Source organism: Symphalangus syndactylus, chromosome 7, assembly GCF_028878055.3.
Source record: "Symphalangus syndactylus isolate Jambi chromosome 7, NHGRI_mSymSyn1-v2.1_pri, whole genome shotgun sequence".
Lineage (NCBI taxonomy): Eukaryota > Metazoa > Chordata > Mammalia > Primates > Hylobatidae > Symphalangus > Symphalangus syndactylus.
In genome coordinates this window covers 70,160,668-70,184,723 of record NC_072429.2, presented here as the reverse complement: position 1 = coordinate 70,184,723, position 24,056 = coordinate 70,160,668, and the positions used below count along the sequence as shown (strand labels likewise).

General features: G+C 40.0%; 1 protein-coding gene across 15 annotated transcripts in view; it reads left to right on the top strand.

The window, feature by feature from the left end:
* The window catches only part of SPIDR (scaffold protein involved in DNA repair), a 522,838-nt gene that overhangs the window by 241,805 nt on the left and 256,977 nt on the right, over nt 1-24,056 (top strand). The gene's annotated exons all lie outside the window — the stretch shown is intronic.

Genomic DNA, 24,056 nt, shown 5'->3' with positions numbered 1-24,056 from the left:
ACTCAAAATAAAGGGATGGAAGAAGATCTATCAAGCAACTGGAAAACCAAAAAAGGCAGGGGTTGCAATCCTAGTCTCTGATAAAATAGACTTTAAACCAACAAAGATCAAAAGAGACAAAGAAGGCCATTACATAATGGTAAAGGGATCAATTCAACAAGAAGAGCTAACTATCCTAAATATATATGCACCCAACACAGGAGCACCCAGATTCATAAAGCAAGTCCTCAGTGACCTACAAAGGGACTTAAACTCCCACACAATAATAATGGGAGATTTTAACACCCCACTGTCAGCATTAGACAGATCAATGAGACAGAAAGTTAACAAGGATATCCAGGAATTGAACTCAGCTCTACATAAAGTGGACCTAATAGACATCTACAGAACTCTCCACCCCAAGTCAACAGAATATACATTTTTTTCGGCACCACACCACACCTATTCCAAAATTGACCACATAGTTGGAAGTAAAGCTCTCCTCAGCAAATGTAAAAGAACAGAAATTATAACAAACTGTCTCTCAGACCACAGTGCAATCAAACTAGAACTCAGGATTAAGAAACTCACTCAAAACTGCTCAACTACATGGAAACTGAACAACCTGCTCCTGAATGACTATTGGGTACATAAAGAAATGAAGGCAGAAATAAAGATGTTCTTTGAAACCAACGAGAGCAAAGACACAACATACCAGAATCTCTGGGACACATTCAAAGCAGTGTGTAGAGGGAAATTTATAGCACTAAATGCCCACAAGAGAAAGCAGGAAAGATCCAAAATTGACACCCTAACATCACAATTAAAAGAACTAGAAAAGCAAGAGCAAACACATTCAAAAGCTAGCAGAAGGCTAGAAATAACTAAAATCAGAGCAGAACTGAAGGAAATAGAGACACAAAAAAGCCGTCAAAAAATTAATGAATCCAGGAGCTGGTTTTTTGAAAAGATCAACAAAATTGATGGACCGCTAGCAAGACTAATAAAGAAGAAAAGAGAGAAGAATCAAATAGATGCAATAAAAAACGAAAAAGGGGATATCACCACCGATCCCACAGAAATACAATCTACCATCAGAGAATACTACAAACACCTCTATGCAAATAAACTAGAAAATCTAGAAGAAATGGATAAATTCCTCGACAAATACACCCTCCCAAGACTAAACCAGGAAGAAGTTGAATCTCTGAATAGACCAATAACAGGTTCTGAAATTGTGGCAATAATCAATAGCTTACCAACCAAAAAGAGTCCAGGACCTGATGGATTCACAGCCGAATTCTACCAGAGGTACAAGGAGGAACTGGTACCATTCCTTCTGAAACTATTCCAATCGATAGAAAAAGAGGGAATCCTCCCTAACACATTTTATGAAGCCAGCATCGTCCTGATACCAAAACCTGGCAGAGACATAACCAAAAAAGAGAATTTCAGACCAATATCCTTGATGAACATTGATGCAAAAATCCTCAATAAAATACTGGCAAACCGAATCCAGCAGCACATCAAAAAGCTTATCCACCATGATCAAGTGGGCTTCATCCCTGGGATGCAAGGCTGGTTCAACATACGCAAATCAATAAATGTAATCCAGCATATAAACAGAACCAAAGACAAAAACCACATGATTATCTCAATAGATGCAGAAAAGGCCTTTGACAAAATTCAACAACCCTTCATGCTAAAAACTCTCAATAAATTAGGTATTGATGGGACGTATCTCAAAATAATAAGAGCTATCTACGACAAACCCACGGCCAATATCATACTGAATGGGCAAAAACTGGAAGCATTCCCTCTGAAAACTGGCACAAGACAGGGATGCCCTCTCTCACCGCTACTATTCAACATAGTGCTGGAAGTTCTGGCCAGAGCAATCAGGCAGGAGAAGGAAATAAAGGGTATTCAATTAGGAAAAGAGGAAGTCAAATTGTCCCTGTTTGCAGATGACATGATTGTATATCTAGAAAACCCCATTGTCTCAGCCCAAAATCTCCTTAAGCTGATTAGCAACTTCAGCAAAGTCTCAGGATACAAAATTAATGTACAAAAATCACAAGCATTCTTGTACACCAATAACAGACAAACAGAGAGCCAAATCATGAGTGAACTCCCATTCACAATTGCTTCAAAGAGAATAAAATACCTAGGAATCCAACTTACAAGGGATGTGAAGGACCTCTTCAAGGAGAACTACAAACCACTGCTCAATGAAATAAAAGAGGATACAAACAAATGGAAGAACATTCCATGCTCATGGGTTGGAAGAATCAATATCGTGAACATGGCCATACTGCCCAAGGTAATTTATAGATTCAATGCCATCCCCATCAAGCTACCAATGACTTTCTTCACAGAATTGGAAAAAACTACTTTAAAGTTCATATGGAACCAAAAAAGAGCCCGCATCGCCAAGTCAATCCTAAGCCAAAAGAACAATGCTGGAGGCATCACGCTACCTGACTTTAAACTATACTACAAGGCTACAGTAACCAAAACAGCATGGTACTGGTACCACAACAGAGACATAGATCAATGGAACAGAACAGAGCCCTCAGAAATGTTGCCACATAGCTACAACTATCTGATCTTTGACAAACCTGACAAAAACAAGAAATGGGGAAAGGATTCCCTATTTAATAAATGGTGCTGGGAAAACTGGCTAGCCATATGTAGAAAGCTGAAACTGGATCCTTTCCTTACACCTTATACAAAAATTAATTCAAGATGGATTAAAGACTTATATGTTAGACCTAAAACCATTAAAATCCTACAAGAAAACCTAGGCAATACCATTCAGGACATAGGTGTGGGCAAGGACTTAATGTCTAAAACACCAAAAGCAATGGCAACAAAAGCCAAAATCGACAAATGGGATCTCATTAAACTAAAGAGCTTCTGCACAGCAAAAGAAACTATCATCAGAGTGAACAGGCAACCTACAGAATGGGAGAAAATTTTTGCAACCTACTCATCTGACAAAGGGCTAATATCCAGAATCTACAATGAACTCAAACAAATTTACAAGAAAAAAACAAACAACCCCATCAAAAAGTGGGCAGAGGACATGAACAGACACTTCTCAAAAGAAGACGTGTATGCAGCCAAAAAACACATGAAGAAATGCTCATCATCACTGGCCATCAGAGAAATGCAAATCAAAACCACAGTGAGATACCATCTCACACCAGTTAGAATGGCCATCATTAAAAAATCAGGAAACAACAGGTGCTGGAGAGGATGTGGAGAAATAGGAACACTTTTACACTGTTGGTGGGACTGTAAACTAGTTCAACCATTGTGGAAGTCAGTGTGGCGATTCCTCAGGGATCTCGAACTAGAAATACCATTTGACCCAGCCATCCCATTACTGGGTATATACCCAAAGGACTATAAATCATGCTGCTGTAAAGACACATGCACACGTATGTTTATTGCGGCACTATTCACAATAGCAAAGAGTTGGAACCAACCCAAATGTCCAACAACGATAGACTGGATTAAGAAAATGTGGCACATATACACCATGGAATACTATGCAGCCATAAAAAATGATGAGTTCGTGTCCTTTGTAGGGACATGGATGAAACTGGAAAACATCATTCTCAGTAAACTATCGCAAGGACAAAAACCCAAACACCGCATGTTCTGACTCATAGGTGGGAATTGAACAATGAGAACTCATGGACACAGGAAGGGGAACATCACACTCCGGGGACTGTTGTGGGGTGGGGGGAGGGGGGAGGGACAGCATTAGGAGATACACCTAATGCTAAATGACGAGTTAATGGGTGCAGGAAATCAACATGGCACATGGATACATATGTAACAAACCTGCACATTGTGCACATGTACCCTAAAACCCTAAAGTATAATAAAAAAAAAAAAAAGAAAAACAAAACAAACAAAAAAAGAAAATGTGGCACCTATACACCATGGAATACTATGCAGCCATGAAAAAGGATGAGTTTATGTCCTTTTCGGGGACATGGATGAAGTCGGAAACCATCATTCTCAGCAAACTATCGCAAGGACAAAAAACCAAACAGCGCATGTTCTCACTCATAGGTGGGAATTGGAAAATGAGAACACTTGGACACGGGAAGGGGAACATCACATACCGGGGCCAGTGCTAGGGTGGGGGAAGAGGGGAGGGATAGCATTATGAGATATACCTAATGTAAATGACGAGTTAATGGGTGCAGGACACCAACGTGGCACATGTATACATGTGTAACAAACCTGCACGTTGTGTACATGTACCCTAGAACTTAAAGTATTATAATAAAATAAAATATAATCATTGAAAAAGACTTTCTACACATGTCAAAAACATTTTAAGCCAAAACTTGTAACTACAAATAGCATGCTTCACATTTTGTGGTACTTCAAACTTTAAAAAGACATATTCAGAAATAACCAACATGAATACAGAAGTTGTTAAAACAGTATTATAATCATAAATCGGTCTTTTAAGTTTTTTACTGGAAGAATAGTTTTCACTAAATTTTACCTAAATCAAAAAAATAGAATAAACACTGTCAGAATATATATTGAGTTAAAAATGACTAAGTATTTTTATGTTTCTGTCAATATATGGAATTTTTCTTAAAGGTGGTCAATAAAGTAAAATTCTGTCTATTTAAAAGAAAAAAAGAAAGAAACAGATCCAGACCTATTTAGAATTAAATGGCCATGATATCTGCAGGTTATTATCTGTGGTTCAGCAATAGGATAATATCAGTAGCCACAGTGACCACCACCACTACTATATATATATATGGTTGCTCACCGTTCATGAACCTAGGTCAGGAGTACAAAAGTTCTGGCATGCTCTTCTGTAAGTCTGAAAGAATTTAAAAAAAAATGTTGAGGCAGAGCGGCTACCTGAGGTAGCCACAAAACCTACGTGCAGAGATCAGAAGAACACAAATACAGTGAACGTGCTGCCGGCCAGGGGCAGCTGTTCAGAGTTGCTGTTCTCTGCTGTCTGCTTTGGTGTTCCAAAAGGGTGTGGCCCCAGCATTAGCTTGGCATGGTGGCATACACCTGTAGTCCCAGCTGCTCCAAGAGGCTGAGGCAGGAGGATAGCTTGAGCCCATAAGTTCAAGGCTGTAGTGAAGTATGATCCTGCCACTGCACTCCAGCCTGGGCAACATAGTGAGACCCTGTCTCTTAAAAAAAAGGAAAAGAGGCCGGGCGCGGTGGCTCACGCTTGTAATCCCAGCACTTTGGGAGGCCGAGGCGGGCGGATCACGAGGTCAGGAGATCGAGACCATGGGGAAACCCCGTCTCTACTAAAAAAATACAAAATTTAGCCGGGCGTGGTGGCGGGCGCCTGTAGTCCCAGCTACTCGGAGAGGCTGAGGCAGGAGAATGGCGTGAACCCGGGAGGCAGAGCTTGCAGTGAGCCGAGATTGTGCCACTGCACTCCAGCCTGGGTGACAGAGCGAGACTCCGTCTCAAAAAAAAAAAAAAAAAAAAAAGAAAAGAAAAAGGAAAAGAAAACCAGCCAATATGGAACCTTTTGTTTTTACAGTGATTCTATGCTGAGGTCTCTAACTACACAGCAACCTACAACGATGTGAGAAGGAGCCAGGCCCCAGAAGGCCAGGCAGTACAGGAGCAACGAGGTGACACTGTCTTATGGTTAACCATGTGACACTACCCATGGATAGTGCCTAGGTCTCTCACTCCCCAACCTGAAAAGAGAAGCCTGCATAACTAGACCCCTGCGCATCAGATTCACCCTGTCCCTGTGCTACATGTGAAGAAGCTGGGTGGACATGATGTGTCAAGAATGGCCCAGGCTGTTCTCTAGTGGCAAACTCCCAACCTACATATCATGTCTTTAGTGCATGTCTTTAGTGCATGTCTTTAGTGCACTCTCCCCTGATTTCCATCTGCCAGACGCAGACGTGGCCTGCACTCCACCCACACATAATTTTATTCTTCCCAAGGTATAAGACCAGTATCTGGCAAGCAGGCAGCCTTCTCACAAAGGCCATTTGCTCTATAGAGGGGTTGGTTTTGAAAATCAGCCAGGTATCTCATCCCCCAGAAACAGATGAACCATGGTGCATTTTAGCCCTAATGAATTCACTTCTTGCACCCTGCTGATTGTAAATCAGTGGTTAGCATGGAATACCAAATTATTAGTGACAAATGAGTGCCTTTTTCCATTTTCACTGCTGCCCTTTTACCTCTTCTCTGAATCATTGCAATGGCCTTTAGCTGGTTACCTGCCTACTTCTGGGCCCTTCTTTTCTCAAGCCATTTTTGGTCCTCCTTTGTGTGTTGTCACAGCTATTATGTAAATTTAGGAAGCATACGTCTGGCCATATTGCTCGTCTGTTCAGAAATCTTAGATGGTTCCTTGAGATGTATGTTAGAGCCTGCTTCTCAGTATACAAGTTTTCCATCAAGCAACTTCTCCAAGTGCATTTTCTGTTGTTCTGCCATTCATTCTTTGGCCCAATTAATGAACTAACTTAACATTCCTGGTATTTCCACCCTCATTGTGCCTGGAGTGTCTTGATTGTTCATTTAAAACATCTCAAATTCTACTTCCCAATGAAGTCTCTACTGATACCTTCCAGCTGGATGGGCTTTCTCTAGTGTTTGAACCATTGGAGAGAGAGAGAAAGTGTTTAAATAGAACTTCGCAGATCGCACCTGTCATATTCTGCTAATGCAAGGGTTATACATAGGTTTGTGCTATCTTTCTGCTTTGGTGACTGCTAGCTCCTTAAGAGCAGAAACAATGAATATGGTATGGTGCCATACACAGGACAGATCTCCAGTAATAGAATTTGTTATAATTTGGAATGACATTGTGGAAAAACTCATATATTCCATATAGGTTTGATGTTATTATCGTTAAACCTGCTACCAATAAGAAACCCAGAGTTAATGCCACAAATACCATTATTATTTTAATATATTAAACAGGTTTTAAAATTTATTTTCCAGAAAACATTTAAGAAAGGAAATTAATGCTGTGGGACTCCAAAAATAGGATGTCTTTCAAGTATTGTGCTTTGTTTTTTAACACTTCAGGATCAAATATGAAAATGTTAAATGTAGATTTTTAAATTTTTAAAGCCTACTTATTTTTCAGTAACACCCTGAAAGAAGAATTGCAAACCCTGATGGCTGCTGTTGTCCTGGTGATCAGAGCAGAGGTCTGGAGCCTGGGAGAGGCCCAGCAGCCTGGAGTGGTAGCAGCAGGGCTTAGATGATGAGAAAATCTTATTGTTTTTTCTCATTCTGTCATAGGACTTGAAAATGTTCCATCTAGTGACAATTCTTTAAGAATACTTTTGCATCCAGGAGTTGATAGATTTTGAAGGTTTTGGGTTTTTTTATATTATTATTATAGTAAGACTCTGGTCCCTTAGGAGCTGGATATTTACTATCTAGAATGAATAAACCCTTCCCCATCCCAAGTTAACACAAAGCTTTATTTATTAAACAGAGCATCCCTTTAAAACAATTTTATGTTCCCTTCAAAAAGCATAAGGGGGAGACCAAATTATGGAAGCTTTCATTGCCTCCCTCCCTCCCTCCTTCCTTCTTTTCTCCTTCCCCTCCCCTCCCCAGGCTGGAATGCAGTGGCACAGTTATACCTCACTGCAGCCTCCAACTCCTGGGCTTAAGCGATCTTCCTGCCTCAGCCTTTTTTGTAGCCGGGACTCCAACCATGTGCCACCATGCCTGGCTAGTTTTTAAATTTTTCATGGAAATGGGGGGGGTCTGTGTTGCCCAGGCTGGTCTTGAACTGCTGGGCTCAAGTAATCCTCCTGCCTCAGCCTCCTAATTAGCTGGGACTACAAGTGTAAGCCACCATGCCTGGCCTAGAATTTTTTTTTTTTTTAAGACAGGGTCTCACTCTGTTGCCCAGGCTGGAGTACAGTGGCACCATCACAGCTCACTGCAGCCTTGACCTTCCCAGACTCAGACAATCCTCCCACCTCATTTTTGAGAAATAACATTTTTCAAATACAGTGTCAATGAAAATAGAAATAAATATTAGTGTAAATAAATATTTTAAAAATTACACTGAAACTGAACGATTTGTTTATACTGTCAGACTTCATATTGATTGAATTTACAGGATTTATAAATCACAATTTAGTCTCTGATTTGATCATTTGAAATAAAACGGCTTAGGATACTAGATTTCACAAGGCTTTTGTGAGGATCAAATGAGATTATATATCTGAAAGTCTTTCACAAACTGTGAAGTACAAGTGTTTCTAGTAAGTGGCATGCCACTTTGTATGGCTTTTACTATGGCTATTAGGATGTGAGATTGAGACCTTCCTCCTCCCCTCTTGAAAGCAAGAGAGACGTCCCATCTCTAAGGATTTCTTTCACTCTCACTCAGCTTGCCCTGCTAGTTCTTAGGAGTGAAGTGAGATACTTCTTAATTTTCAATCCATCTATGAAAAATTTATGCATCTTTTAGTAGGGTGTTCATCTGCATGATTTATTTATGTTTTCACTCCAGTGAAGGGGGAAATGGTATGGGGCTACAGGTGACTTTTGTAATGTTCTCCATTGATAAGACAGGGCCACCCCAGTGAGTCTTTTGAGTTGTAACCAACTCTATTTCAGTGACAGTATTTTTGTAAAGTTACTGTTTGGAAACTTAGCTTGTTATCTTGTATGTGTATTGCATAGATCAAGGATCTGATTGAAATAACATGGCAACAATATTGCCACCAAGAACATGCATTTTAACCACAGTACCCTTCTATTGCATAGTGCACATGTCCAGGAATTGAGCTGGCTTTTACTAAATGAATATTTTGTATCCAGATCACTTGGGACTGTGGGCACATTGGGAATTTCACCTCAGTCTTTCTCTCCCTGTCCTCTGAGATGGTACAAGTATCATCTAAAAGGATGTATAAAACAGGTATATGAGAGCTGCTTTACCCCCTCGCACCCAAAAAAAAAGATATAATTAACATAGTATACAATTCTTCATTTTAAAATGTATAGCTAAGTGGTTTATTATATACTCACAGAGTTGTACAACCATGAGAACGTTTTCATTACCCCGAATAGAAACCCTGTACCCATTAGCTATTACTTTTCATTCCAGCTTATCTATTTTTTTATTTTTGTCATGTCCTTTTGGTATCATATGTAAAGAGCCATTGCCTGGTCCAAGGTTTCAAATATTTGCTCTGATTTTTTCTTTCAAGACTTTTATAGTTTTGGCTCTTACTTTTAGATCTGTAATCTATTTTGAGTTAATTTTTGTGTATGATGTAAAAAGGGGTTCAAAATCATTCTTTTGCCTGAGAATATCCAGTTCTAGCACCATTTTTGAAAATACTACTTTCTTCTTCCTGAATTTTCTTGGCACTCTTGTTGAAAATCAATTCACTGTAAGTTCAAGGATCAATTCTTTCCCATTGATTTATACTTCTGTCCTTATGCCCCTATTGGCTTTAGGTCTATGTACCATCCCGTCAAGTATTTTTTGATACTATCGTAAATGAAATTTTTGTTTTTAATTTCGTTTTCATATTGTCTGATCATATAGAAATAAAATTTAAATTTAAGATAAATACAATTGATTTTTGTATATTGATCTTGTATCCTATAAACTTGTTAAACTCATTTATTACTCATAATAGTTTTTTTAAGATTCTTTATTATATACAAGATTACATCATCTGCTAATAGGGAGTTTTACTTCTTGCTTTTCAAATCAGGATGCCTTTATTTTTCCCCCCCTTGCCTCATTTCCCTGACTGGCACCTCTAGTACAATGTCGAATAGAAGTGTCAGAGCAGACATCTTTGTCCTTTTGTGGATCTTAGGGGGAAAGTGTTCAGGGAAATCATTCACCATTAAGTCTGATGTTAGTTGTAGGGCTTTTGTGGATGCTGTTTGTCAGTTTGAGGAAGTTGTCTTGTATTTCTGAAGTTCTTGAGTGTTTTCATCATGAACATGTATTAAATTTTGTCAAATGCTTTTTCTGTGTCTATTTAGATGATTATGTCACTTTTGTTCTTTAGTGAGACGATTCTGTTACATTAATTGAGTTTCAAGTGGTAAAGCAACCTATGATTCGTGGTATAAATCTCATTTAGTTGTGGTATATAATCCCTTCTATGTGTTGCTGGATTTGGTTTGCTTACATTTTGTCAGAGTTTTTGCATATATATTCATAAGAGATATGGGTCTGTAATTTTCTTGTGATGTCTTTTATTTTGGTATGAGAGTAATACTATTGACCTCATAAAATGAATTCCCTACTCTTTTTTTTTTTTTGGAGTTTGTAAAGGATTGTTATGAATTTCTCTTTAAAAATTTGGTAGAATTCACCACTGAAGCTATCTGGACCTATGTTTGTTTGTTTGTTTGTTTGTCAGAAGTTTTAAGTTACTGACTTAATTTCTTTATTTGTAATAGATTTATTCAGATTTTTAATTTCTACTTGTCAGTTTTGGGAGTTTGTGCCTTTCTAGAAGTTTGTCCATTTTATTTCCATTTTCTAATTTGTTGGCGTATGGTTGCTCAGTGTATTTCCTTTTAGTGTGCTATAGAATCCCTTTGCTTTCTGTAAGCTTGGTAGTGCTTCCTCTCTTTCAATTCTGATTTTCACAATTTGAGCCTTCTCTCATTTTTTCTTAGTCAGCCTAGCTAATAGTTTGTTAATTTTGTTGGTCTTTTCAAGCGACCATGTTTTGGTTTCATTGGTTTCCTTTATTGTTTTCTATTCTCTATTTCATGTATTTCTGCCTAATATTTGTTATTTTCTTCCTCTGCGTGCTTTAGGTTTTGTTTTTTCTTGTTTTTCTGGTTTCTTAAGATGAAAGTTTTGGTTGATTTGAGGTCTGTCTTTTTTAATACAGGCATTCCCAAATATAAATACTCTTCTAAGCACTGCTTTAGCTTGATGTCATAAGTTGTGCTTTGTTGTATTTTCCTTTTCATTAATCTCAGAGTATTTTCTAATGTCCCTGTGATTGCTTCATTGGCCCATTGGTTATTTAGGGGTGTGTCATTTAAGTTCCACATCTTTGTGAATTTTCCAAATTTCATAGTGCTATTGATTTCAAATTTCATTTCACCATGGTCAAATAAGATATCTTGTATGACTTCAGTCATTTTGAATTTACTGAGCATATGGTCTGTTTGGGAGAATGTCTGTGCACTTAAAAGGAATAAGCTTTTTACAATTTTTCATTTAGCATAACCATAGCTTTTAATTGTCTTGATTTTTTTTGGTAAGGCTTGATGGAATTATTAGTTCTACAAGGGTAAAGGGTTTAGTTTAAATTGACACTGCATGTAAATATAGTGTTTTAGAGGGCCTGGAGTATCTGTCTACAGTCCATCTGGTCTTTAGACAGCTGTTGTCAGGCATCACTCTAAAGACAGGCTAGCAAGGAAACTACCTAAGGCAGCGTCTTCATGTGGAGAGCCTGTTCATTATGTTAGTTTAACAAAGGGAATTGTGGCAGTTACATACAGTGCATACAGTGCTTCGTTGCTGAAAGAAGGCATGCATTTGCACAGCAGAGTTATTTAGAGGTACGCAAAGAGGAGCGGGTAAGCAAGATGAGCACTGCTTTCTTTTCTGAATTGATCATGACATCAATACAAACATAATGTCAAGAATTAACTGTACCTTTCAATGTTGAAACAAAGAAAAAGACCGATGTGTGTTTTCTTATAAGATTGGAGGACAGATGATGCCTCTTTCTGTCTTTCTCTCCCTTGTTTTGGCAGTGATAGGCCAAAGGGAAGCGCATTGTTGGCCAGTTGATCTAAAAGTTCCTATGCATCATTCTGGTAATGAGCAACAAAGGCACTCATTGGCAAACGTTCCATCTTGAATAACTGAGGTCAGCAGTTTCTTTATCAAAGCAACCCAGGTTAAATATGCTCTTTTATGATCTAACACACTGTAATAATCAAATCACCATTTTTAAAAGCAACCCGGAACATTATTGAAAAATAACTTTTTTGTTTTAAAATAAAGCAGTAATACAAAACAGTGCTTAAGTTACGGGTTACAATGAATACTTTCTGTGTTTATGACCTTCCCAGATAGTCTGTAGGAAGATTGTCTATATTCTGACTATAAAAATAGGACCAGGACGAAGTTTTTTTGACTTACTGCTGGTGTATCCTAGATACTCTGTGCTTTTTTCTGGACTTTTCCTTTGCTGCCTAAGGGAGAGAGTATCACATCTATCAAGTCAAGACTTGTACATTTGCCACACCAGCTTAGACCTAACATGTTTGCATTTATGTTCAATCAGTCCATTGTGTATAATATACTCCATTGTCTTTGCTATAAAAAAAAAGGCATAATGTTAAGAATATCTTTTGTATCTCTATTGAGTAATTGTCATGCCTTTGCCTAGCTGGTTCATTTTGATCCCAAATTCAGTGTTCTTCATTTAGCTTTTTGATGATGTACTGAATAAACAGTATCGCAATATGTACCTATTTTGCTCATTTAAGAAAATATTTGTAATTGCTACCACGAGGGTTTTTCATTACCATCTAGAAGGAAAGACCTCTGTTTTCATTCAGTTAACTTTCAGTATCAGAAATTCTGTTTAGCAAAAGAAACCATAAAAACCATTTATGTGGATCAGTGAGCCTTTACTGCTATCTACCCAGGAGGAACTCAATAAATGCCTCTTGACTGATGGAAAATTGCTTTGGTAATATTAAGCAGAGAAAATATGAAGAATACATAACACATTGCTTGATGCATGATTCTTGGCTGTACTGCACTGACATGTAACTAAGGACAGAAGTTCATGCGAAGTCTATGACTGTCAGACTTTTAGAATATAGAGTGGTATCATCCAAATGACGGATGTATGTTTGCACCAGTGTTGGCTCCGAAAGTTTCTTAGAGCTTTGGGGTTGCCTCTAAAATATAGTTCCACCCCAGGCTCGCTCTCTCTCCTGTCAAGCAGACTTGAATCCCTGAATGGCCCTAGAACCACTTTGACTTCATTAAAACATTTGAACTACTTGTGTACAATTGAGCACCATGACTTTCAGAAATAGAGACCATCAAATGATACAGCAGCATTTCTTTTTTTTTTTTTTTTACCCTTGATTTTTGTTTTGTTTTATTTTGTTTACTAGATTCATTTAGCCATCTGTGGAAAATTTTTCCAGGAACACAGCCATAATTGTTTTTTTTTTAATTATACTTTAAGTTTTAGGGTACATGTGCACAACGTGCAGGTTAGTTATATATGTATACATGTGCCGTGTTGGTGTGCTACACCCAGTAATCGTCATTTAACGTTAGGTATATCTCCAAATGCTTTCCCTCCCCCCTCCCTGCACCCCACAATAGGCCCCGGTGTGTGATGTTACCCTTCCTGTGTCCATGTGTTCTCATTGTTCAGTTCCCACCTATGAGTGAGAACATGCGGTGTTTGGTTTTTTGTCCTTGCGATAGTTTGCTGAGAATGATGGTTTCCAGCTGCATCCATGTCACTACAAAGGACATGAACTCATCCTTTTTTATGGCTGCATAGTATTCCATGGTGTATATGTGCCACATTTTCTTAATCCAGTCTATCACTGTTGGACATTTGGGTTGGATCCAAGTCTCTCCTATTGTGAATAGTGCCACAATAAACATACATTTGCATGTGTCTTTATAGCAGCATGATTTATAATCCTTTGGGTATATACCCAGTAATGCGCTGGCTGGGTCAAATGGTATTTCTAGTTCTAGATCCCTGAGGAATCGCCACACTGACTTCCACAATGATTGAACTAGTTTACAGTCCCACCAACAGTGTAAAAGTGTTCCTATTTCTCCACATCCTCTCCAGCACCTGCTGTTTCCTCACTTTTTAATGATCACCATTCTAACTGGTGTAAGATGGTATCTCGTTGTGGTTTTTGACTTCCATTTCTCTGATGGCCAGTGATGATGAGCCTTTTTTCATTTGTCTTTTGACTGCATAAATGTCTTCTTTTGAGAAGTGTCTGTTCATATCCTTCGCCCACTTGTTGATGGGGTTGTTTGTTTTTTTCTCGTAAATTTGTTTGAGTTCATTGTAGATTCTGGATATTAGCCCTTTGTCAGATGGGTAGATTGCAAAAATTTTCTCCCATTCTGTAGGTTGCCTGTTCACTCTGATGGTAGTTTCTTTTGCCGTGCAGAAGCTCTTTAGTTTAATTAGATCCCATTTGTCAGTTTTGGCTTTTGTTTCTATTGCTTTTGGTGCTTTAAACATGAAGTCCTTGCCCATGCCTATGTCCTGACTAGTATTGCCTAGGTTTTCTTCTAGGGTTTTTATGGTTTTAGGTCTAACATGTAAGTCTTTAATCCATCTTGAATTAATTTTTGTATAAGGTGTAAGGAAGGGATCCAGTTGCAGCTTTCTACATATGGCTAGTCAGTTTTCCCAGCACTATTTATTAAACAGGGAATCGTTTCCCCATTTCTTGTTTTTGTCAGGTTTGTCAAAGATCAGATGGTTGTAGATATGCTGCATTATTTCTGAGGGCTCTGTTCTGTTTCATTGCTCTATATCTCTGTTTTGATACCACTACCATGCTGTTTTGGTTACTGTAGCCTTGTAGTATAGTTTGAAGTCAGGTAGCGTGATGCCTCCAACTTTGTTCTTTTGGCTTAGGATTGACTTGGCGATGCGGGCTCTTTTTTGGTTCCGTATGAACTTTAAAGTATTTTTTTCCAATTCTGTGAAGAAAGTCATTGGTAGCTTGATGGGGATGGCATTGAATCTATAAATTACCTTGGGCAGTATGGCCATTTTCACGATATTGATTCTTCCTATCCCTGAGCATGGAATGTTCTTCCGTTTGTTTGTATCCTCTTTTATTTCATTGAGCAGTGGTTTGTAGTTCTCCTTGAAGAGGCTCTTCATGTCCCTTGTAAGTTGGATTCCTAGGTATTTTATTCTATTTGAAGCAATTGTGAATGGGAGTTCACTCATGATTTGGCTCTCTGTTTGTCTGTTATTGGTGTATAAGAATGCTTGTGATTTTTGCCCATTGATTTTATATCCTGAGACTTTGCTGAAGTTGCATATCAGCTTAAGGAGATTTTCGGCTGAGATGGTGGAGTTTTCTAGATATTCAATCATGTCATCTGCAAACAGGGACAATTTGACTTCCTTTTTTCCTAATTGAATACACTTTATTTCCTTCTCCTGCCTGATTGCCCTGGCCAGAACTTCCAACACCATGTTGAATAGGACTGGTGAGAGAGGGCATCCCTGTCTTGTGCCAGTTTTCAAAGGGAATGCTTCCAGTTTTTGCCCATTCAGTATGATATTGGATGTAGGTTTGTCATAGATAGCTCTTATTATTTTGAGATACGTCCCATCAATACCTAATTTATTGAGAGTTTTTAGCATGAAGAGTTGTTGAATTTTGCCAAAGGCCTTTTCTGCCTTTATTCAGATAATCATATGGTTTTTGTCGTTGTTTCTGTTTATATGCTGCATTATGATTTGCGTATGTTGAACCTGCCTTGCATCCCAGGGATGAAGCCCACTTGATCATGGTGGATAAGTTTTTTGATGTGATGCTAGATTCGATTTGCCAGTATTTTATTGAGGATTTTTGCATCGATGTTCATCAGGGATATTGGTCTAAAATTGTCTTTTTTTGTTGTGTCTCTGCCGGGATTTGGTATCAGGGTGATGCTGGCCTCATGAAATGAGTTAGGGAGGATTCTCTCTTTTTCTATTGATTGGAATAGTTTCAGAAAGAATGGTACCAGTTCCTCCTTGTAACTCTGGTAGAATTTGGCTGTGAATCCATCTGGTCCGGGGCTTTTTTGGTTGGTAAGCTATTAATTATTGCCTCAATTTCAGATCCTGTTATTGGTCTATTCAGAGATTCAACTTCTTCCTGGTTTAGTCTTGGGAGGGTGTATGAGTCCAGGAATTTATCCATTTCTTCTTTATTTTCTAGTTTATTTGCGTAGAGGTGTTTATAGTATTCTCTGATGGTAGTTTGTATTTCTGTGGGATTGGTGGTGATATCCCCTTTATCATTTTTTATTGCGTCTATCTGATTCTTCTCTCTTCTTTATTAGGTCTTGCTAGCAGTTTATCAATTTTGTTGATCTTTTCAAAAAAGCAGCTCCTGGCTTCATTGATTTTTTGAAGGGTTTTTTGTGTCTCTATCTTCTTCAGTTCTGCTCTGATCTTAGTTATTTCTTGCTTTCTGCTGGCTTTTGAATGTGTTTGCTCTTGCTTTTCTAGTTCTTTTAATTGTGATATTAGGGTGTCAATTTTAGATCTTTCCTGCTTTCTCTTGTGGGCTTTTAGTGCTATAAATTTCCCTCTTCACACTGCTTTGTATGTGTCCCAGAGATTCTGGTATGTTGTGTCTTTGTTATCGTTGGTTTCAGAGAACATCTTTATTTCTGCCTTCATTTCATTATGTACCCAGGAGTCATTCAGGAACACGTTGTACAGTTTCCATGTGGTTGATCGGTTTTGAGTGAGTTTCTTAATCCTGAATTCTAGTTTGATTGCACTGTGGACTGAGAGACAGTTTGTTATAATTTCTGTTCTTTTACATTTGCTGAGGAGTGCTTTACTTCCAACTATGTGGTCAATTTTGGAATAGGCGTGGTGTGGTGCTGAAAAGAACATATGTTCTGTTGATTTGAGGTGGAGAGTTCTGTAGATGCCTATTAGGTCCTCTAGGTGCAGAGCTGAGTTCAATTCCTGGATATCCTTGTTAACTTTCTGTCTCGTTGATCTGTCTAATGTTGACAGTGGGGTGTTAAAGTCTCCCGTTATTATTGTATGGGAGTCTTAAGTCTCTTTGTAGGTCTCTAAGGACTTGCTTTATGAGTCTGAGTGCTGCTGTATAGGGTGCATATATATTTAGGTTAGTTAGCTCTTCTTGTTGAATTGATCCCTTTACCATTATGTAGTGGCCTTCTTTGTCTCTTTTGATCTTTGTTGGTTTAAAGTCTGTTTTATCAGAGACTAGGATTGCAACCCCTGCCTTTTTTTGTTTTCCATTTGCTTGGTAGATCTTCCTCCATCCCTTTATTTTGAGCCTATGTTTGTTTCTGCACGTGAGATGGGTTTCCTGAATACAGCACACTGATGGGTCTGTACTCTGTCCAGTTTGCCAGTCTGTGTCTTTTAATTGGAGCATTTAGCCCATTTACATTTAAGGTTAATATTATTATGTGTGAATTTGATCCTGTCATTATGATGTTAGCTGGTTATTTTGCTGGTTAGTTAATGCATTTTCTTCCTAGCATCGATAGTCTTTACAATTTGGCATGTTTTTGCAGTGGCTGGTACCGGTTGTTCTTTTCCATGTTGAGTGCTTCCTTCAGGAGCTCTTTTAGGGCAGGCCTGGTGGTGACAAACTCTCTCAGCATATGTTTGTCTGTAAAGGATTTTATTTCTCCTTCACTTATGAAGCTTAGTTTGGCTGGATAGGAAATTCTGGGTTGAAAATTCTTTTCTTTAAGAATGTTGAATATTGTCCCCCACTCTCTTCTGGCTTGTAGAGTTTCTGCCGAGAGATCCGCTGTTAGTCTGATGGGCTTCCCTTTGTGGGTAACCCGACCTTTCTCTCTGGCTGCCCTTAACATTTTTTCCTTCATTTCAGCTTTGGTGAATCTGACAATTATGTGTCTTGGAGTTGCTCCTCTCGAGGAGTATCTTCGTGGCATTCTTTGTATTTACTGAATTTGAATGTTGACCTGCCTTGCTAGACTGGGGAAGTTCTCCTGGATAATATCCTGCAGAGTGTTTTCCAGCTTGGTTCCATTCTCCTCGTCACTTTCAGGTACACCAATCAGACCTACATTTGGTCTTTTCACAAAGTCCCTTATTCTTGGAGGTTTTGTTCATCTCTTTTTATTCTTTTTTCTCTAAACTTCTCGCTTCATTTCATTCATTTCATCTTCCATCACTGATACCCTTTCTTCCAGTTGATCAAATCGGCTACTGATGCTTGTGCATTTGTCACGTAGTTCTCGTGCCTTGGTTTTCAGCTCCATCTGTTCTTTTAAGGACTTCTCTGCATTGATTATTCTAGTTAGCCATTCGTCTGATTTTTTTTCAAGGTTTTTAACTTCTTTGCCATGGGTTGGAGCTTCCTCCTTTAGCTTGGAATAGTTTGATCATCTGAAGCCTTCTTCTCTCAACTCGTCAAAGTCATTCTCTGTCCAGCTTTGTTCCATTGCTGGTGAGGAGCTGCGTTCCTTTGGAGGAGGAGAGGCACTCTGATTTTTAGAGTTTCCAGTTTTTCTGCTCTGTTTTTTCCCCATCTTTGTGGTTTTATCTACCTTTGGTCTTTGATGATGGTGACATACAGATGCGGTTTTGGTGTGGATGTCCTTTCTCTTTGTTAGTTTTCCTTCTAACAGTCAGGACCCTTAGCTGCAGGTCTGTTGGAGTTTGCTGGAGGTCCACTCCAGACCCTGTTTGCCTGGGAATCGGCAGTGGAGGCTGCAGAACAGCTGATATTGGTGAATAGCAAATGTTGCTGCCTGATCGTTCCTCTGGAAGTTTTGTCTCAGAGGAGTACCAGGCCGTGTGAGGTGTCAGTCTGCCCCTACTGGGGGGTGCCTCCCAGTTAGGCTACTCCCAGTTAGTCCCCACTTGAGGAGGCAGTCTGTCCGTTCTCAGATCTCCAGCTGCGTGCTGGGAGAACCACTACTCCCTTCAAGGCTGTCAGACAGGGATATTTCGTCTGCAAAGAATTCTGCTGCCTTTTGTCTGGCTATGTCTTGCCCCCAGAGGTGGAGACTATGGAGGCAGGCAGGCCTCCTTGAGCTGCGCTGGGCTCCACCCAGTTTGAGCTTCCCAGCCGCTTTGTTTACCTACTCAAGCCTCAGCAATGGCGTGCGCCCCTCCCCAAGCCTCGCTGCCACCTTGCAGCTTGATCTCAGACTGCTGTGCGAGCAATGAGCAGGGCTCCGTGGGCAGAGGACCCTCCGAGCCAGGCACGGGATATAATCTCCCGGTGTGCCATTTGCTAAGACCATTGGAAAAGCGCAGTGTTAGGGTGGGAGTGACCCGATTTTCCAGGTGCCGTCTGTCACCCCTTTCTTTGACTAGGAAAGGGAATTCCCTGATCCCTTGCACTTCCCGGGTGTGGCAATGCCTCGCCCTGCTTTCGCTCATGCTCGGTGCGCTGCACCCACTTTCTGACACTCCCCAGTGTGATGAACCCTATACCTCAGTTGGAAATGCAGAAATCACCCGTCTTCTGCATCGCTCACACTGGGAGCTGTAGACTGGAGCTGTTCCTATTCGGTACGGCAGCATTTCAAATGCACTGATCTGCAGTAAACTAGTGAGAACACTAGCAGTGCCACCCGGGCTTCCCCACTGAGGATATTAGTGTTCACTCTCTCCAAACCGTTACCTTTTATGAATTTTTTTCTGTCACTTCCCAACCATATGTATACTTAGCCTGTATCTCGCGCATAATTTCAGTGTATGTAATTCTATTATTTTTGAGTATTGCCCTCCTGGCACATTGAATGTATCTTCTGACTCATCATTTTCTGAATCTTAAACTATAAAATGGAAAATTATGCCTTCTGTAGATGTTTCTATACTTTCTCAAACCATTTCTGCATATATAGTACCTCCTTTGTTTCTTGTAGTAATGCTACAGGAGTTGAGAGCTCAGTTGCAGATGACAGAATCCAGGCAAGGCTTTCTAAGCAGAACATGTTTGGCTGCTGCCCACCCACCTGGAAATAACACAGGGAGGAGGGCAGCTACTAGACAGTTCAGCACAAATGCTGCTATTTCAGCTGCATGTTTGTGTGTTCTGTGTCAACATAAACCCCCCTTACATTTCCAAACAACAGCACCAACAATTTATTTACACCATCATACAGCTCTCCGCTATAGAAATAATGAGGGTCTCACTCTACCTGGAGGGTAGTCCCAAAATCTCGTTTGTTTCTGCAGTCAGTTCCACCAGTGCAGGTTCTCAGAGTGATCGTTCTTTCTTTCTCTAATTTAGGCAGTGTTCTGTCTTAGAATTCTGGGATCCTGTAACCTATAGAATGAATTGCAAGGCTAATATCACCAATAGACCCTATCTAAAACTGGGGAAATGGAGAAAGGAAATTAGTTAACATGCATAAATATATACTTGCCACACTGGGAGAGGAAGAAGTATGCATAATTATTAGACTTCTCATTTGTACAAGTGGTTACTACCCATTTCATGGTCTACATGCCCTAAAGTATCCAAATGTATCACCTAGTGGGTTGACGGACATATGCAGTGTTACTGGCAGACAGTGAAGACAAAACCAAACCTGAGTAGGTATATATTCTAGTGAGGATAAAATGGTGTCCTGTCGTGATAGAAGGGATTGAGTGTAATTAACTGGTTATTATGTAGCAGGCGGTCCCTCCAGATCGATTGTTGTTCCTAGCAAGTTGACACTCCACTGTGTTGGGAAATAGCTGAGCTCTGTGCAGGGAGGCTGCCCATGTTGTATTTTTACCACTGTGGTCACTTTGCTGATGAGCCCACTAAGCAACCTCTGGGCTACTGTGGAGAGAGTGATAGGGTGATTTATCGTGTCCACCTGGTTTTTGAGAGCCTTCTCTCCAGTAAGCATTCAGATGGACACCGTATCTATCTTACTCCTGGTTCAAGAAATCCACCCATATGCCTCTTCCCAGCCACCTGTTGCCAGCTCCTCAGTCTTCTTCCTCCTTTGTCTGTGCTGGTCCATGTAAGTTCTGATTCTTTGTGAGTAGAGGCTTGTACTGCAAGCTGTCTTTCGGATGGGTCAGATAGTCCATGATATGTGCCCATAAAGCGTGTTCCCAATGGTTTAGCTCAGTAGTTGCTGCTGCCCATGAATCAGTGTGATCCATACCTCATGCCATCTCTTCTGGTCAGACTGGACCCAGGACATGCCATGGGAAGCTCTGCTCCTCTGTCAGGGCCCTCTGTGAAGGAAGCTGCAAAGCTGTAACAGCCGACTTCAGCTGCTCATATCGTGTTGCTCCATCTGGATACCAGCTCCTCGGACAGCTGGTCATGCGGACTTTCCCATGAGGCCTGGTGGGGGCTGAGAGAAGGATGGCAGGATGCAAGAGTAGGTACATCAGTAATATAAGCTTCCTGTTGACGGAACTTAATTTTGGATGCTATTCACACCTAAATATGCTGTATATATATGACTTTTACCTGAGGACACAGTATCCTGGACATGTCCTTCTCTGTAGCCCCAATACCCAGTTCATGTGGGTCCCATGGCCATGGTTTCACGGTTAACTAACTTGAAATGTCAGCTGTTCATTCTCCACTAGGAGCCAGTATTAAGCCAATCTGTGTGTATCAAAAGGAAAATAGTTACTTACTATATGGAGTATTGTGTGACCCCAAAACCTTGGGACTTTCCACTATTCTGTTCTGACTTCGAGTATCCCAGTTCATTGGCCACAGGAGCAAGGGCAGGGTTGCTTGCCTTCCATCCTAGCCCATATGGAGGGCTTTTTCTTGGCCCACTCAATACTGGATTGAGTAATTATGGGTTACTCAGTAAATAGATCAAGGTAGTACTCAAAAGGCTACCCTGGGAGCAGACTGTAAGAATGTGCTCTCTGCCCTCCTGCAAATACTTGCCTTACCAAGCTATTCTCAGGTATTGTTACTTCTCACTAACAAATCCTATCAGCATGATACCATCATGTCTTGTGGGCTGGTAAGATGATCGAGGTTCCTATAGACTGAGTTATGGCACAGAACCAGAATTGACATAGTGCTCAGGCAAGATGGTGAAAGCAAGTAGCTTTCTGTTTTCCTGCTATTGGGATAGGAAAACACGCACATGCAAACACATACCACTTTTATCATATCGGTAGCTGCACACCAGATAAGGGAATGCGTTGACTTGATGTACTGGGTTTGATCAACTGGAATTTCTCCTTGATAAAGTTTGTTATAATCCACTGTCATTCTCAAAGACCTGTGTGTCTTCTGCACAGGCCTGCACACAAAAAAAGAGATGTGATAGGAGTCACCACCCTGAACCTTTCAAGTCTCTGACAGTGGCATTAATTTTTGCAGTTCCTCTAAAAGATGCCGTATTGCTTTCGGTTGCTATTGTGGCAGGGAAGAGAAGTTCAGACGTTTTCTTGAGCCCCTCGAATTCTAACAATGCTCACTGCATAGGTCAAGACACAACCGGAAATTCTCCCTGTGTGTAAGTGTAGATCCCATCTGTAAACCCAGGTTCTGGGCAGATAATAATACCACAGCCTCCATTTGTGTCTGACTCCCAAGCAGCTTCCACCCCACCATCAGGACACAGAGGTGTTGAGTCCTCTGGGAGAATGTCCAATAAGTGCTGAGAAGTCCAGTTATTTCTTTTTCTCCTCAAAAGTAGCTGCACATCCTTTGGGAATGGGTAGAAGAAAGACTTGTTACATGATTATATATTATGGAAGTGTCCTTCCTTAAAGGACCAACCACTCCTTCAGTGAGAGGCTGTCAGACGAGAGAAGAGCGGCTATTGAGGCTGTCGTGCTGGATCCCTCTAGGCCTCTGTCACCTGCCTAGAGATCAGATTAGAGTGTCTGAGGCTTTCCCACTATTCTGGCCCTACAGACTCTCTCATTAACTGCCCACTCCCAAATACCTGGCTAGCTTACACAGACTTTGGCCCTTCGGCTTGTTATGTTAGCCAGATCCTCTTGCCTCTGGACACTTAGCTCTGCTACCTCAGCCGTTCCTGTTCTTGTAGAAATCCGGAAGCCCTTGAGGCAGCATCTGCAGTGCTGGCCGGAATTCCTGTCTGTGGCTTCCTGGGAGTGTAGTTACGAGGTGGGTAAGCAGGAGACATGGTAGATCCCCCTAAGTCTATATTTCTACATCTGTATTTTATCAAGACATTCCTGGCATCTAGCTATTCTAGTTTGTATTACAGGGGGCTGTTATACTATGCAGAAGGTAGAAGTTTTAAGGTACTTGGTTTTAGGGCCCAGGAGAGTGCCACTTATAGACTGGCATTTTGGCAACTATGATGAACTCCCAGTTTTATACCTTGGATATCTTTCTCTAGTAACATATTACAACATCTAACAGACAAAAAAGCAAGTCGCGTAACTTTACAGCCTACTTTCACATTTATTTTCTTACTTCCTCTTTAGATAACTGTATGGTATTCATAAAACTAGATTCTTACAGATGAGGAAAGAAATTCAGAAAAGGTAATTAACTTTTCTGGGGCAGAACTAGGTCTACAACATGTATCTCTTGACTTCTTGTCCTCTTTTGTTACAACACAAATACCGTAGTGGCACGTGGATGTGTGCATGCGTATAATATGGTGCACTCACACATACGTGACACACATACCTCTCATCACATACCACTTATGCACATACCACACACATGCACACACACACATGACACACACTTAACACACATCTGTACACCATACACACACTCCCTATCCAGAAACTACAATTTGTGTCATGTCAAATGTTGATGCTCCAAAACAGCATATATTATTAAGAAACTCAAATACAGCAATTTCTTTTGTTTGGATGAAGGTAAAATCTGCATTTCAATTTCAGCTATAATCATTACTTGCAAGGTGGGTTTTTTTTTTCCTAAAAATTCTCACCTCAGTAGTTGTCCAAAACCCAACTCATGAAGGAATCTTCAGTCTCATTATTAATCAAAGAAATTTAAATTAAAATATCTTGGCAAAATGTCTGTGTCAACTCTATGTGTAATTATGTGCACACACACAAATGCTGACAAAGTTACAGTGGGTAAGCCGAAATGTGTAATTGTCTTACTGAGTACAGTTCTTTTGGAAATTAGCATGGCAATATGTAGCAAATGTCAAAAGAAATTGCATACTTAATCTAGATGTCCATGCCTGCAAGTTTATTCCAAGGAAATTGTTTAGCATAAAAAAATTATGTGCATAAAGCATTTTTTTGCAATGGAACTCTTCTCTCCCTCCCAAAAATTACTTTACAGTTTTAGAGTTTCATAAAGTATGAAAGATCATAATATATTAAATAGAATGG